At 39.6% G+C, this 17,047-nt stretch overlaps 1 protein-coding gene across 4 annotated transcripts in view; it reads right to left on the bottom strand.

Moving 5' to 3' along the window:
- The window catches only part of PDE1C (phosphodiesterase 1C), a 350,923-nt gene that overhangs the window by 174,566 nt on the left and 159,310 nt on the right, over nucleotides 1-17,047 (bottom strand). The gene's annotated exons all lie outside the window — the stretch shown is intronic.

Below are 17,047 nucleotides of genomic sequence, written 5' to 3'. Positions count from 1 at the left end.
AGGAATACCTTACATCTTTAAAACAGTTGGGCTAAAAGCCAGAATAGGTAATGTCATTCCATGAATGATGCTAAATGGAAGATGGTTACAAAGCAACACAATATGGGTTACTTCACAAGCAAACACATCAACTAAAATATGACATATGATGTAACTGACCAAGAGTTTAATACCAAACAATAGAGGCTGAATCAAATAGAATCAAAAACGTGCCAAAATCAAATCTCAATTTTGATCAAACAACGGTATAAGAAGAAAGGTGCAACATATAAAACACAAAATATGAACCACTGATGGTTATTTTTCCAGATGGAAGGCAATTCAAACCACTGACCAATCCACACTACCAACATGTGAAAGTCCATTTGAGGGTAATATTTATTTCTAAAATGTTGAAGACTTTTAAAATGTCAGAATTAAGTACCGATATATGTGAGGAACATCACTGATTTAAACAGAAAATACAGGTTATGTGTAATACTACAACTAGCCATTATTAAGTAATTAAATATTGGCATACATTTTGCATCGAGGATGTTTCCTATTAATGCCAGTTACTACTGCTACGTTGGATAGACACTATTTAACTCATAGTGATCATTTGTGTTTCCCTGTAGTAGATAGATGAATAAAGAGCAAACATTTAATGCACTGTGATGCCTGTAAGTCCCAGACTTCTGTGTGAGGAATAAAGGGGTTTAACAAAGTACAGGGGGCCAAGCTTTTTCAAAAGGAGATATGATGTTAGAACAAGAGGTCATAGTCTAAAACTAGATGGTCAGAGGCTTAGATGTAATGTAAGGAAGTTATACTTTACAGTGGTGGAGGACCAGACCAAGGACGTACAGACTACTTTACTTTAGGATAAATGGGCAAACTAGATGGGCCAAATGGTTCTTGTCTGCCATCAAATTAAAAAAAAAAAACATGTTTCTATGTTTCTGTACGTAATAATTAATACTTACGTATGTTTTAACACCTTTTCTAATTCTGTGAATACCAGGAGATTAATAATGCACTCAAGAACCAACATGCCACTACAGAGTCAGTTTTTATTCTAGCATGGCTTTTGTCTTGGAGTTTATAAACATTTTAACATAACTCAGGTCCCATTGTTCAATATTTTGACCATGTTATCAAACTGTAGCCAAATGTATTTCTTGTTTTTCTAAACCCATGGATCATGTGCATTTTGAGGCATTTCGACCACAAATATTGTTGAATGTAATATGTTATGATACGTCAAGAGAACAGTTATAAGAGAAGTGATGGTTTTGAAAACACGGTACATTGGGATTATCTGGATACAGAAAATTTAGAAACACCAATTTCTAACAAGCACCATCGTCACAAAATCAACTTCCATTGGGTTACATCATAATGAAAGAAATTATTGAAATAGAGCGCGGAAATCGCAAGGCAAATAAATTCCCATGAAGGCAAATTCTTGATTGGTGTCATTATTCCCACACCTGCGTTTTCTTTATAAGAACACTCATCATGCACAGACCGTATTATTGATTCTGTGTATGGTTTTGACTCCTTTAACCATCCTGTTATGGCAGCAAAAGTAAACAGAGCCACAGCTGTTGTAAATTAAGCATCCCTTGTACATGCCCTGTACACATTTGCATTGATATGCCATATATAATATTGCTTTTTTGGGAGTGTATTACAATTGGTATAAAAACATTAAATTGTTGTATTTTTATTATTTTGTAATATTTTTATATTATTTTGTAAAATATAAGATTTTACATATAATACATATATACAGATTTCAGATATAAAACGAGTGCAATGATGAATCCTTGTACAATAGAATTATAACAGACTTCTTTGATAATACTCTGCAATGCACGGGTGCATAAGTGTGCAAATACCTCGCTAGAACTTCACTTGTACAGACTGTACTAAAAGGCACATTGGCAGGTGAGTGACTACTCTCTCTTCACATTTCACAAATGTATCTATTAAAGCCACACATCTGTCATCACTGAATCTCAATTATGAAATGTAGTCAACCTACTAAGGGACCCTGGGACATGGATAAAAATTCCCAAATTGAAGGCTGATGCATAGACGGTATTTAATCCCAACCCCCCTCTGTCTATTTGCAGAATCATTACAGCTTTCAAAGAACATGTAATGAATGCCATAATAGCTTCCACCATTCAAGATCCTATTCAACATTTCATTTCATTTGCTAGAGTTCTACTGAAGTAATAATTTAGGGAAAATGGAACACTGAGTCGGGTGCTGAGATGAGATCAAAGAGTAATTTTGCTGGTGTGTGCAGGTAATCTTTTTGTTTTTTCATTTTCCATAGACCTTATTTATTTAAAATTGGAAACCCAACTAGTTCCTCCATGCTCTGTAATAGAGCACCAGAAATAAAGGATTCATTAAATTTACCTTCAATGGCAAAATAAAAAGGAATACATTAAAACATATTTTACTTTTATACATTGGTATTAAAACTCACTAACGCTAAAGTGATGCCTTCCTTTGCTGCCACCCTCTGATCTACATCTAATCTGGATGAAGTATGGTGGGAAAGTCAAATGAGGTGCCTGTGTTCCTATAGTGTCCATCAAGAGTACTTATGCAGGGCAAGCAGCCCTCTGTTATTCATCTGTGAATAGCAATGTGTTGAACTGAAAAAAGAAAGGGAAGTGCATCCTAAAAGCAAATACATTCAAATTCCAGGGTGCTGTTGAAATGACCAACACAGCAAGGAAACCAGAACACACCCAGTAAATACCAAATGCAGAGCTGAAGGCTGAGCCTCTAGGTACACTGAGGCTGTCTAAAATTAATTGTCTCCTACTGCATACGGGGCCAGAGGAGGATGGAGAATTATGGTCAGACACAATTTGCTATCAAAGAAATCCTGTGTAGACTGAGGTTAGTCATTGGTCAAAAAAGTACAATACCAGCCAAGCCAAAGGGTAATCCCATAGATGTGGAGTTGAGTGTGAAGCCAACGGTCAAACCATTTGCAAGCAGTCCTAAAAAAATATCATGTGATCAGAAATAGCACTATGCTCCAAAGATATCTACACAGCTCAAATGATTTTGCTGCCATGAACAGACCCTCTCCATTGGGAGTTGGCAGTCCAGGAACCCAGGCATGTAAGTATGTGAGAGGTATAAAAAGATGAAAGAGACCAAAAAATCCTATTTTAAACAATGTGAAGGAAAATACCAAAACAATCGGTGGTTTAAGAGAGTTATTTTGTTTCCTTTCGGTTATACTCACCATAAGAAACTTTCTTTGCCAGGTATTATAACTGCTTTAATTTGTTCTCATGTTTTAGGAATATATCATATGATTTCAACTGTAACAATTCATAAGTGAGAATTATGAGATCTTTGTCACTTTTCTGATGGGAATTACTTGCAAATGTTTTCACGCAGAATAAAATTATGTTACTGTGCAGTTCATATTGCCCTAGAAATTACAGTGATAGGTCATTCCACAAGAGACAAATCAGTTTTTGCAGCACTCAGGGGAGAGGTGCCAATATCTAGTGTAAAATGGATCTGAAATGTTCATCTTCATTCAACTTAATATAGTGTTTCAATATTGTTGACATGTAAATGTGCTCTGAATTCCTTATAGAGAATTAACAGTTTTTGGGAACACAAAGTATATTGTGTTATATGAATACGTGGCATGGAAGCTGAAATACATGCCTTGCCGCTATGACAAATGATAGATGTGTTTTTTAGTCATTGTTTGATTTTGAAGAGTGTTGTTTATAACTAGAAACATGGATTAAGGCTAAGCTGCAATATTGATATAAAGAATGTGTAAAGCCACGATTGCATTAGAAACATCATTAAATGCAGCTCTACCTACTTGTATAAAATAAATTTATAAATGTATACCAGTGTGTTAAATATATAATTACAGTGTGCTAAAATAGGAAAAAAAAAGTAATGGTGTTTTGTTCCACAGCTGGGTCTTCATCAATCTGACAACCCCAGTTGGAACTAAAATGTTGTTAATGATGACTTCTGTTCCGCCGCGGTTTACTGTGAACTCATTTAGCTTGGCATATTATTATTTTATGATTTGTATGTATTTATTCAGCTTGACATGCAGGTTAAATTAATAGTCTAGTCCCCCCAAAAATAAATCCATTTTGCATAGACTTTGTTTTACTGCATGCATTTTTCTGTTACTGGAGTAAGAAAATGAGACTTTGATCTCATTTTATCTCTCCCTTGGCTGCTTCTACCAACACCAGCAAGTATTAGTATGTAAGCTTCTTGCACATGCTCAGTAGCACTCCCAGAAGTTACTGAAACAGGGGTCCATTGCATGTATGCTTTCAAAGCATTACTGTTAAGCTTCAAGCCATTTAATGTCATCCGTGTGTATTTTTTGACTATACTGAATGTCTGGAAGCTTTTGTGTGTTTCCCCTTGTGGCTGGGATGAGTTCCTAACATAATCTTTATGGGATCTATTGGTTGGTCACAACTCTTGCAAACTCTCATAACAACTCTCCCTTTAGTGAAGAGATTCCTATGATTTGATGTTGGCATGTCTCTGGTTGTAGCCAATACCGCATGGTAGTGACTGTTTAATGATAATTATTTAGGTGACACTCATTATGAACCCTTTACTTACCGTGCAGCTTCCTTTGGAAGGAAGTGTCTGTTTAGCAGTTGTGGGTTTTATTATCACTGGCGGTATCTTTCTGAGACTTATAGGCATCTACTACATGGTAAAAGGACGTGGCTGTTTTTTTTTCTTTGTACCCTTCGTAAATGAGGATGCTTTGACATTTTTGCTGTGTTTGTGTTTAACAGTAATTTCTTATCTCTTTTATATATCTTATATATTATTTGTTGGAAACAAGAAGGTCTTTCTTTAGCAACCATTTTTTGATCATTTCATCTAATTTTCTATAAACAATGGTGAAAAGTAAAAACAAAAACTTAAAAACTAGACACCCCAGAGTATGCTGGTATTTTATCACTTTCCATGCACTAATTCCATTACCATCCATTGTGGTAGTAATTTATTTTGTGGTTAATTGTACAGCCCCTCGTATATGTCACTTCAAAACAACACCCCAATATGTGTTCAGCAGTATCTCATGACTAAAGTAATACCACTAATGCATGGATTTTTTGGGGGGGCTAAAAGGCTGCATTTGGTCATCCTGGCCCCATGTCCTATTTGTGACATCTTTGAACCCAGCCAATTCCAGTTACCCCATCAAACCATATATTTTTGAATACTAGTATTTTAACTCATTCCAAGCACTAATTTTAGCACCAGTCAAACTTTGTGTTCCCGAGTACAGTGATACCACCATCATAGGTTTTTAGGGTTGTTTGGGGTTAAAAGGTGCGCATTTTTTTCTTATTTTGACATCTAGTCTGTGCCCATGTCCTATTTGGGACATCTTTGAATCCAGCCAATTAAAGTCACCAAATCAAACCTATACATTTTTTTAAAACCATAGCAGGATTTCAGGAAGATACACAGCTAATTTTAGCACTGTCTTATTAAATAAACCTCCTTTTTCATATTTGTAAACTTTTTTTAACAATTTGTTGGAACTGAATGGTTCCCCTGATGATACCATCACTGGATATTTATTGTTTTATATGTTACCACATTTTTACTTGTTTTTTTTAACTATTTTAAAAAAAAATTCAATTTTTTTCAAAATTTTTCATTTTTTCAAAATATTTTACAAATAACATTGTGATTAGAAAGCTGTGCTCCATTGACGTGCTGGGTTGAATGCAGTATCCGGCACATCATTGGTCATTAAGGGGTTAAAGTAAAAGACTATTTATAAAAACAAACAGCATGGACATTAAATGTATTGATTATTGGTTATAGGACATCAATTCATGCAAAAGAATCAGTACACAGACATAGTATAGCATTCAGGCTGGGAAGATTGAGCAGTAATTGATTGAAATAAAGCAGCTAAGTGCAAGGCTCACGTTTTATATACATGACCCTGTATCTTTCTTTTAATATAATATAATATAATGACCATATTAACCATATTGAAACACCACGTATTTGTCACGGTCTGCCCAGGCTGTGGAGCTGCATATCTGTCCTGCTTTAGTTTCCCTGCTTTGCTTTGATCCATTCCTGGATTTCTTTTTGCTTTGTTCTATTTTCCATTCCTTGCTTCTGCTCCAGCTCTTTGCTTCAGCTCTGCTTCCTTTATTAGGTGTGCCCCACCTGTGTGTTCTGTTTGTCTCAGTCTGCAGTCTGCAGTCTAAGGTATGTCTCTGTGTTATACGTGTGGTTTGTTTTGTATCTTTGTCAGCAGGGATTAGCGTTAGGACCCACCGTCATTGGAGTACTTTGGCGTAGTGGTGGGCTAAGCATACTATGGCCATATCATGTGACGGAATCTCCAATAGTTATCTTGTAGTCCTAGGCTAGTTTCTGTATTCATGTTTGTCTGTCTCTTATGTACCTTTGCCCTTCTTCCTTGAATCATCTGAGGATTCCGGTTCCTCTCTCCTCTCCCCATGTCCCTGTTAATATGTCCTATCCTTGCTTATAGGAGAAGCGTCCGAGGGTTCCGGCTCCTCACTCCTTCCCCTGTGTTCCTTGCCTTCTTCCCTGTCCTTTGTTGTGCCCTGTAACATGTATGTCTTGTCTGGTTATGTTTATTCCTTGTCTTGTGCCTGTTTAGGCTTTACGCTATTCATATCTTGTTTCTAGCCACTTCTCGTGTATATCTCATATCATGTTTCTTGCCTGGTCTCCCTTTCCCTTGCTTGTTGTGTGTCTGCTACATTAACCCTTTGCTTAGCCTCCATTCTCCCAGCCTGCAGCATCCTGCACGTGATCCAGTGATATGCTTCATGCCTGCTCCAGGGTGCCTGCAGGATTCGTTTTGTTCTGGACTTCATCTGCTGCCATATCAGGGCCCTGGTGTTTGGCTGCACTACCCTAGGTGCTCAACTCCTGGATGAGTGTGGTCACCCTGCACCAGGCCCTGCCCCAGACTCCGCTACTGCATCGAGACTCCTGCAAACTACATCGGGCGCGCTGGGTCCTTCCAGCCATCAGCTAGGACCCAGTCCGTGACAGTATTCTTCATATTTTTTTTCAATTTTATTTTGCAAAGTATATTCATTAAATCAGAATGTTACTTCAGATAATGCATCTTGACAAAACTAGAAATGAGTTAATAGATTTGCAAAGCAATAGAGCCGTTTTACTGATAATTACAGACAGTATCTATAAGTATACCTTCTAAGAGTACATCTGAGAAATGTGACAAGTGTATTTGAAGTGGGAATTAAGGGTGTGTTGGAGAAACTTGTAATCATACTACATTGAAAAGGTTTGTGATGCTCAATTTAAAAGCTCTTACGCATTTCAAGAGGTGAATGGGACACATTTTGTTCTTCTTGCTCACTAGCTAAAGAACTGGAATTTGCATTCTTTATATAAATAAATGATAGTGAGTGTTACATGTGACAATACAGAAGGGTTTGACTCCCATGTTATTCCTTTCTTTGTTTTTTTTTTTGTTTTTACACAAGATGAAGATAATATGTTGTCAGCTTTATACTGAAAGGTTACTAATGCTCATTTGCAACAAAAGTAAAACAGCCCTTAAAACCTGTGGGAATTGGCTTACGTTCATTTTTTTATAGTCCATTATTTTTTCATTAATAATTATCATGACCAGTTTCAGTAGCTACTTTGAGCGTAACCACCTTGCATTGGAGCTGACCCTAATCAGACTCCTTTGACCCCCTATGTGAAAAGGTCAAATGTGGGGTTGATTTTCTTATTATGTTCACCTAATGAGAGACTGAATGCTGCTTGAGTGATCAAGAACTCAACTTCTTATCTATTGGCATGGATGAAAAAAGTTCACTATGGAATCTCTGAACCAAAACATAGGAGATGAGATGTGAAGAGCATTTAGTTTATCATCGAATCACTGAGAGTTAATTTGCACATGTCATGTCTCCTTTTAAATTCATTCCATGCCACAGAGATAGGGTGGCCTCAATGTGTAAATGGTTATCATAGCCCCAATAAAAAGTTGAGTTGTTTTGATCTCCTGAATAGTTACAATGTAATTCAGTGTTGCGTGCAATGAATATGTTCTAATCTGACAGTTAGGATACATAGCAATCAAAATTTTGAATTATAAAGGAAAATATGTTTTATGTATCAACCCAAAAAAACTTTTGGCGGTTTATCCTTAAGTTTAAGATCCATGGCCTAAGGAATACATTTAAACTTTTAATATAGCAGCAGAAAAAAATCACATGCTGGAGCTTCTTAAAGTCAATGTAATACTTGTGTGAAAGGGGAATCATTTTAATGAACTCCAGTCAAGACATCTTATCATACTTCACCATCTCCATGAACTGTGATTGCTTTTCTGATCAATTAAACCATTTTCTCCGATGTGCTAAAATGAGCAGTTTTGATTCAGAACTTTTTATAGATGTACAATATCCTTTTGGGGTACACATGTTAACTGTTGGACTCCTTGTTCCGTCTTTAACAGTTACTTAGAATCGTAACATGGGATACTTGTGGGCTTAATGCTAATCTGTAACTTTTCTTTTAAAAAATTACATTTTGCTGTTCAGCACAGGAAATAAATGTGCAGCAATCTATATTTATTATAAATGTGCCTAACGTGTATATAATGGTAGCTGCTGACATAAAGTACTAGTCTCATGTTCTGGATGATTTATCTCAATTAAATTATTGCTCCCCTATTGTTGAGATGCTTATTGTTGATTGGTTCAGGTAGCCTTTGTAAGAATGGGCAGAGGCGAAAAAGAATTTGATTAGAATAGTTTTTCCACCGTTTGCTTCATGTAGATAAAATAACCCCTACCATTGAATAAAATATCTCTAAAACAATTTAATTAATTAAAAACAAACAGTACAAGTTACAAGTAATTTGTTCAAGGTGCTAGTAGTTGTGAAGTTGACATTTTCCATTAAAGTCTAAACCTAGATATAGAATAAATTAGATTTGAATAAATAGACCGAGTAAGGTATGAGCGTTTTAAACTAGGAACATTTGGCAGACTAGATGTGCTCAGCAGTTTCTATGTGCTGTCAAATTCTGTTTCTCCAGTGATTTGTGGTTACGTGACTTTCATCTCACCCCACTAACTATTGTGTGTGGTTTGATAGCAGTTTCGTCCTACCAACAAGTGTCAGACAACATGATCAGTTCACACTATCTAGTAATGGCTGGCATACAGTGACTAAAATGCACAAAATGGAAAACTCATAAAAGAAGCAAAGAGAGTGTCAGTCACAATGTTAATACTGCCTAAAGACATTGATACTCTAGACACCCATTGTACACATGAAAAATGTTTACTAGGAATTGGCCCTTTAAATGTGCATAGTTTAAATTCAACTTATTGGTTAGTGCTGTTCATTTGGTAGGTCTTTGTTCAGTGTCAAACTATTCAACAAACCTATGGGTCAAATAAGTTCTCACTTATAAAATGTTGTAAAAAGCTATTCCCATACTTTTATTCTTTTTTTGGACAGCTCCCCGGGCCAGTCCAAAATTGCTCACAAAAGGCTCATCCAGGTCAGACTGGGCCTTTGAGAACAGTTTGGACTGGCTCACGGAGTCAGGAACGCAGCGAGGTTGACACTGAGAAGCGAGGCTGCTCGCACAGCGTGCGAGTGCCAGAAAGAAAGCTGTGGGTGAGGTAAAGGGTGATGGATGGAGGGAGGAATGGAGTGAGTGATACTGCAAGAGAGGGAGTATCTATGTCATAATGAGAATATATGTATAATGTGTTAACATGAGTTTGTATGTGTAAGTGTATGTGAGCATGAATCTGCATGTGTAGGCCTTGTAGGCGAGAGCATGAATGTATAATTGTGTGTTAGCGTGGAAGTGTAAGTGTGTGTGAGGAAGTCTGTTTTAGCATGAGTGTGTAAGTGTGTATGAATGAGTTTATGTTAGTGTGTAAGCATGTGAATGTGTGTACATATGTGTGCCAGTGCAAGGGGCCGATGGGGCCACTTCACTTAATTTGCCCCCAGGGCCAAAAGGTGCAAGCCCTCCCCTGTCTCAAATCTCACATTTTACTGCACATTTTAATACACTAAATAAACCCATGTAATTACCCATGTAATCACGCAAGTGATTACATGTTAAAATAAGCAATATAAAATGCTGACTACAGACTACTACAGATCTAAGCTTCCATGAGGTTATCTTTTAAACTATATATATATGTTGAAAACAACTAAATTGACAGAAAAAAGCACATTTTATAGGTAGGTCTCAATAATTTAGTTATGCTAATACCTGTAACCCTTCTACTTCTGTGTTAAAGACAACATCTGAGATGGGATCTCCATGTCACCCATTCTTAATTGTTTTTATTATCAATGATGCATGTGGAACCCTAAAATAATACAGATTATGGAACCTAGTTTAAGCTTTTAATGGCCTGATGGCTGCTATAGTAATTTTGTACTTATATAGTTTCTATTTTTAGGAAATTAAGGAAAGATGCTGGAAATGTATTTCGGACAATGGAAGATTCGTTTTTGTGAGCATGCATGGAAGTATTATGCAGCAAAAAAAAAAAAAGCTGTAATTAGGAAATCAATCAAAACATGCTTTTAAAGCGTTACATATTGTAAAGTATGCAAAGTTTAAGTGGAAAACAAAAGAACATTGTAAGAGTGTAGGCAGGATGTAAGTGCATTGAAGAACACTGCGTTTGTGGGAGTATATGTAAATTTAGCTTTACTGTTATCACCTTCCTTAAAGTTCTAAGTGCATGTCTACTTACAAACCATTACTGTGATGAGTAGTCATTATTTCATAGCAAGGAATACAATTGTCTTTTGTAAGGCAACGAATTGATGCATGTTTTTCATTTATATATTTTGCTAATAGTATGCCATTCATTTGAATTACCCCCCCCAAAAAAGAATGGATGTATCTTATGCAATATAGACAGCGTGATATAGAAGACTATATCATTGTAATATATATTTTGAAATTAAGTTTAGTGCTTACCTTTCCAACTATTGTGTGTTATTTGCCATGTTTGTAGCCAGAGATCAGTACATGGGTGTGGGTCATTTGACACCATTGTAGACCTTCTAATAACTTCTATAGGTACTTAATGGATCCCATAACTGTGTAGGAGGTAGGGACAACTTTAAATTATACAAATGCATCAACCAATATTGATATATTTTTGTTTTCAAAATGTACATATAGTGGTAAACATCAAAAATACCCAGGCAACTGCAAATGTATGACATCCGTTAATCTAAATAGTTATATTTTGCTCAATCTTCATCTTTCTATAAAAGTGACGTGCATTCCTTATATTGAAACCTGTGTGTCTCTACCTACAATTCTGAATTGAATCTGTACTTCATTAGAGTCTGTTCAACAAAGGGAGTTCAACAGGAGAGTTCATTCAAGCTCCCTTTTATGACTAGGCATTATCAACAGCTAATCTTCTGCAAGATGGTCTGAGTTGAGTCTGAATAATGCATTGGGTAATGAGGTAGATTTTTACAAGATTTTTTTACTTCCTGACTTAACCATGCATTACATAGGGGTGGCCTTTCTTGCCAGAAAAGCTCGCCTTCTGAGTAGGATTAGCTTTTAGTCACGCACTTAGGCATACACATATAGATACTGGTTAGATCAATTGATCATATCAAGCTAATCAAGCCTAATTTTCTTTGTATTGTTAATGTATGCCGTGCAAATACTACAACGTGTAGTATTACATCTCTGTCCATTTCATGGTAATGTACAATTCAAGTATAATCAGCTGTAACTTGCTAGTGTACAGGATTGTCTTGTCATTATATTTATCTTCAACCTACTTTTGAAAGCCTGCATGTCTTTGTTCCAATGAGAAATCATAATAGCCTTTAAAAGGGTTTTTAGTTAAGTTCCTTCACAAAAGAAAATGAGTTGTGTGTCCTTCGGGTCCTAATGTGCTTATATAATGCATCCAGTCTCTTGTGCTGCTCAAATCGAGGGCACACAGTGACGTGGGCACGGCACAGCCAGGCAGTTTGACTAAGATGTGCACTGAAGCAGAAAACCGAATGCTCCAAAAAAGCTTTTTTGTTTTAGCCTGTTTACTGCAAAAAGCTTCAACCCTTCACAGTGTTTAGGACAGAAAGTTGAGTGATGTTGTACAAAGGGCATACAAGTTGATGACAGTGATTTCGAGTTGTTCTGACAATCTGTACTAATGTGCACCATATATTGTGTGGTTATCTGTATAGTAGAAGTAAAAAAATAACACTCACACGGAAATATACACGCCTCTGAATTCCACTATAAGTATTGAATATTCTTTGAATAAAATTGTGTAAGACTACAGACAGTGCTCTGATTAGATACTCTGCCATGGAACAAATCAAGCAGTACTTCTATGACTGTGAAATGGAAGAGATCTACTTTATTACTCTTAGACTATTTCATTGTTTAATATTAGTTGAACAGTGTACATGCACAGAATGCGGTGCCAATTACTAAAAACAGCCAATCACTGATGGAAACCCTGGACTACGGAGGAGGTAAGGAACACATAAGGTAAGTACTTTGAAAGAATACATTCTTGACAGATACATTGTTTTATTTCCCCTTGGGTTTTATTCACATAAAATCAACACACTTTTAAGTAGCTCTTTATGTTTTTATGGTGACATCCATAAGCATACCTGCATACTCCGAGTGAAGCATCGCTTCTCTGGCTCTTCACATTACTACAAGGAAACTCCAGGTTACGGGAGCGGCACACATCACTCCTCGCCCACTTCCCCTCCAACAATAGCGTGTCCCACAATGTTACCGCTACCCCCACTGATGTTAGCAGGACCACCCACTGACATCAGTGGGACAACTCTGTGACGGCAACAGGACCACCCGCTGACGTCAGAGGGACCTCCTACCCACATCCTGCAAAAGAGGGCTCTGGGTAGTCGGAGCTAGAAAGATGGCAGTTATGTCTATTAGCACCTGATTTTGAAGACAAAAAAGCACATGATTAAATATTTTATATGGGAGGGGTTTGGCTATGTAACAGTACTAGGAATTACGCTTCTATTCTAATGTCGTGTTAATAAAATTGTACTGTGCTTGCTTGATTATAAGACAAGGTTTTTTTCAGAGCAAATGCTATGTTATATGGGGGGGCATAAGGCTTTTCTGGAGGCAGAGTGCCCAATGATATGCCTTTTAACCCCCTTAATGCCACTCTGCCTCCAGAAATGCCTTTTAACCCACTATATGGCACTATATGTGTAACCCACATATCCCTATGAATTGGCCAAAGCATAATTAAGCTCACCCGCCACGTCAAGGCACACTCTCAATAGGGTGAGAACCTACTTTGGCCAATTCATATAACCAAAACCTCTCATTTATATTATGTTTATATATTTGTTGCCAACTTTATTAGGGTAAGAAGCGCAGACAGTTTTTGTTTCTTGTATACATTGTACAGCCAATACACTGTTTCTTGCAGCATGCTTACACCTGTTTGGTAGGCCTCGTATTACACATTTGTATTATTTGAGCCTGTGACTAGCTTAGCGCACCGACAGTTTTTCTTAAGCCTCCATCCTATCAGAAGCCAAGCGAATCAGTTCTTCCATAACTCTAATCTCCTCAAACTTGGACACCCAGTGGTGGAGGGTGGGAGCCTCTTTGCGCTTCCAAAACATAGGGATCAAACAACGGGCATGCCTGATGACAGAACGTTTCATGGATGCTAAGGATCTATGTAAATTAAGGAGTAGCCCAACATCCGGAGACAGGGGCGTAACTAGAAACCTCAGGGCCCCCCCACCCATCTATCCCTTTCTCACGATCTCCCTCTCCCTCCCTACCCCCTTCTCACAGTCTCCCCTCTCCCTCCCTACACCCTTCTCACAGTCTCCCCTCTCCCTCCCTACCCCCCTTCTCACAATCTCCCCTCTCCCTCCCCCTTCTCACAATCTCCCCTCTCCCTCCCCCTTCTCACAATCTACCCTCTCCCTCCCTACCCCTTCTCACAATCTACCCTCTCCCTCCCTACCCCCCTTCTCAAAATCTACCCTCTCCCTCCCTATCCCCCCTTCTCACGATCTACCCCCCCTTCTCACAATCTACCCACTCCCTCCCTACCCCCCCTTTGTTGGTCACTTACCGTTAACACCTGTGTTGGGAGCGTAAGGCATTTGTCTCGGGTGCCGGCGCTTCACTGCTGAACGCCGGCATATGACGTCATATGCCGGCGCTCAGTGTGAAGCGCCGGCACCCGAGACAAACGCCTCACGCTCCCAACACTGTACTCTGGGCAGCGCTGAGGCAGGCGGCGGCGGCAGCAGCGGCAGCAGCGGGGTGCAGAGGCATCCTGGATTTCTGTCAGTCAGGGGGGCCCAAGAGTTGCCGAGCGGTCGTTTTCAGCAACCGCTCGGCACCCCTTGGGCCCCCCTGACGGTAGTTCTGCCACTGTCCGGAGAAAACTGGAGAATCAGCCCTGTTACTCCCTCTACAAAGCAAAAAACCCCAGCCCAGCAACTCCACCATATGTGCATGTACGACCCCCGTTCCTCATTGCATCTCCAGCAGATCGGATTACTCCCCGGAAAGATCCTGCATACGGACTCTGGAGTCCTGTACCACATGGTTAACACTTTGTAAGCGCTCTCCTGGATTTTAGAAGTGATGGAACACTGATGTGCTGTAATGTAAATTTTTTCCCATTGTTGATCTGAGATAGTTACACCCAGGGCCTCCTCCCACTTCCCCATGAAAGGCAAGGATGCAGAAGAATCTTCTACCATTAGTAAACGGTATGTCCTAGAGATCCCTCTCCGAGGCATCCCCTCCAACTGTGTGAGTCGCTTGAACTCTATCAGATCCCTCCCCAGGTTATGTTTACCTTGGAGGACCAACATTTTTGGTGTTAGTTGGTGAAAACGATAGCGTTGAAGGACAGTATGTGTGACCCCAGAGACAATCTGATGAAAGAGAAGATGAGCGCCCCCCCATCTCCGACAACAAGGCACCTGAGGAAACGCCCAAAGAACTCAGGAATCCACCTTCCAACCCCGGTAGGAAATCTAGGTTATCTTCTATAGGTGTCAGAGGGAAGGGGAAGGACAAGAGTTCCTCCAACCTTCCTCTGATGCCACACCCCTAAAGAGGCTCTTACAAGGACTGGGACAAACCGACACCCGGAAGGCTCCATGGCGAAGCATTATGCTTGTTTTTAAGGTGAACGGAGTCATAGCTGTTTCCATATAGATACACAGCTTGGAGGAAGAGTGGTAATACCATTCAAAGATGCACTGCAGATGAGCGGCACGATAATAGCCGTGGAAATCAGGCAGAGCCAGGCCGCCTTTGTCCTTTGGGCTGATCAGCAAGGCATATCTGAGCCTGGGACTCTTCCTCCTCCACACAAACCGGCTCACCAGGCTGCGAATTGCTCTAAAGTATACCCTCGGGACGGTAATCGGTAATGTCTGAAAAAGATATAACATCCTTGGAAGGACATTCATTCAGCAGATTGTCCCGCAGTTGATTCAATAACCTAGGGAAATTTTCCTGAAAGATCGCAGATGCATTTCTCAGAACACAAACCACTAAGTACTTCACACTCTTGTGACACCATCTATAAGGAAATGAGTTCCGGTCTGCCGTTGCATCCCTTGGGGATATGGACATGTCTAGGGCTTCCAACATTGATTTTAAAATTAGATACATCTCCACAGGTGCACAACTTCTTATGGATATTAGGAAGAGATATAGTGGGTTGTAACACCGTGAACAGCAAGTCATCAGCGCAATGAGACACTTTGAACTGCCGACCACAACAAAAGAGCAAACAGGAAGGGCAAGAGAAGCACCCCTGACGCGTCCCATTGCGTATAGGAAAAGTGATAAGGCCACATTTAAGCGAATGCATGCAGAGGGGAGGAATACAAGGAGTCTCGAGATCCAATTAAGCCAAAACGGACCAAAACCTATAGCACTGAGAGTCTAGAACACCAGTCCCAGTCCACCCTGTCAAACGCTTTCTCAGCGTTGGTGGATAGGAGAAGGATCCTCTGGCCAGTCACCTTGGGGGTGTAAATAGTGTTTAAAGCTCTGTACATCCTAGACCCGCCGCTCCCTCCCCTCAATGAACCCTGTTTGATCTGGGTGTACCAGATGGACCAATACCCGTTGGAGCCTGGCCTACAGGACCTTTGTGAATATTTTGTCTGTATTTAGTAGGGAAATGGGCCTGTAACTCTGGCACAACAAGGGTTCCTTGCCCTCTTTAGGCAACAGATTGTTGCCATTCGTGAACGTGGGTGAAACCAATCTCCCTACCTGATGGCGTTTAGCAGAGACATCAAGGGTGTTTGTAAACGGTGCCGAAATACCCTGTTATATCTCCGGGGTAAGCCATCAGGACCTGGGGCTTTCCCAGCCGCCCTGGATTTCATTTCGGCCAAGACTTCTTCTACTGTGATCTGTTATTCAAGGACCTCGGACTATGACAGCAAACGCAATTCCAGGTATTCCCAAATTTGGTTGCATCTAGGCTCGCCTGTGCCAGGCCCCTGCAAGGCATACAGGGAACGATAATACTGGCAAAAAGACTCAGAGATGTCTGAGGGAGAACACGAGATCGATCCCCCAGGAGTCTTAATTTTACTAATGTAAAACGTCTGTTGTTTAGGCTGCAGAGCCCGGGACAGACCCCGGGACTATGCTCGTAAAATAATCGCCTGAGCGCCACTAACTCTAAGTAAGTGTGCTCATCACCTGAGTCCTTATGTCTGGACTCCAGCGTAGCTATGCGTTGGGAAAGGTCAGAGAACTCACTAGTTCGTAGCCGTTTGAGGTGCGAAGCCTTACTAATAAAGATCCCCCGTATAGTGGACTTATGGGCTTCCCATGTGGGTGCTAAGCCGACTTCTGAGTCAGCATTCTCCAGGAAAAAAATGTTCAAACAGATTGTCCACCTACTCAATGGTAACAGTGTCTGATAGCAATGATTCG

This window comes from Spea bombifrons, chromosome 5, assembly GCF_027358695.1.
Source record: "Spea bombifrons isolate aSpeBom1 chromosome 5, aSpeBom1.2.pri, whole genome shotgun sequence".
Lineage (NCBI taxonomy): Eukaryota > Metazoa > Chordata > Amphibia > Anura > Pelobatidae > Spea > Spea bombifrons.
This window is presented reverse-complemented; position numbering and strand designations above follow the sequence as displayed.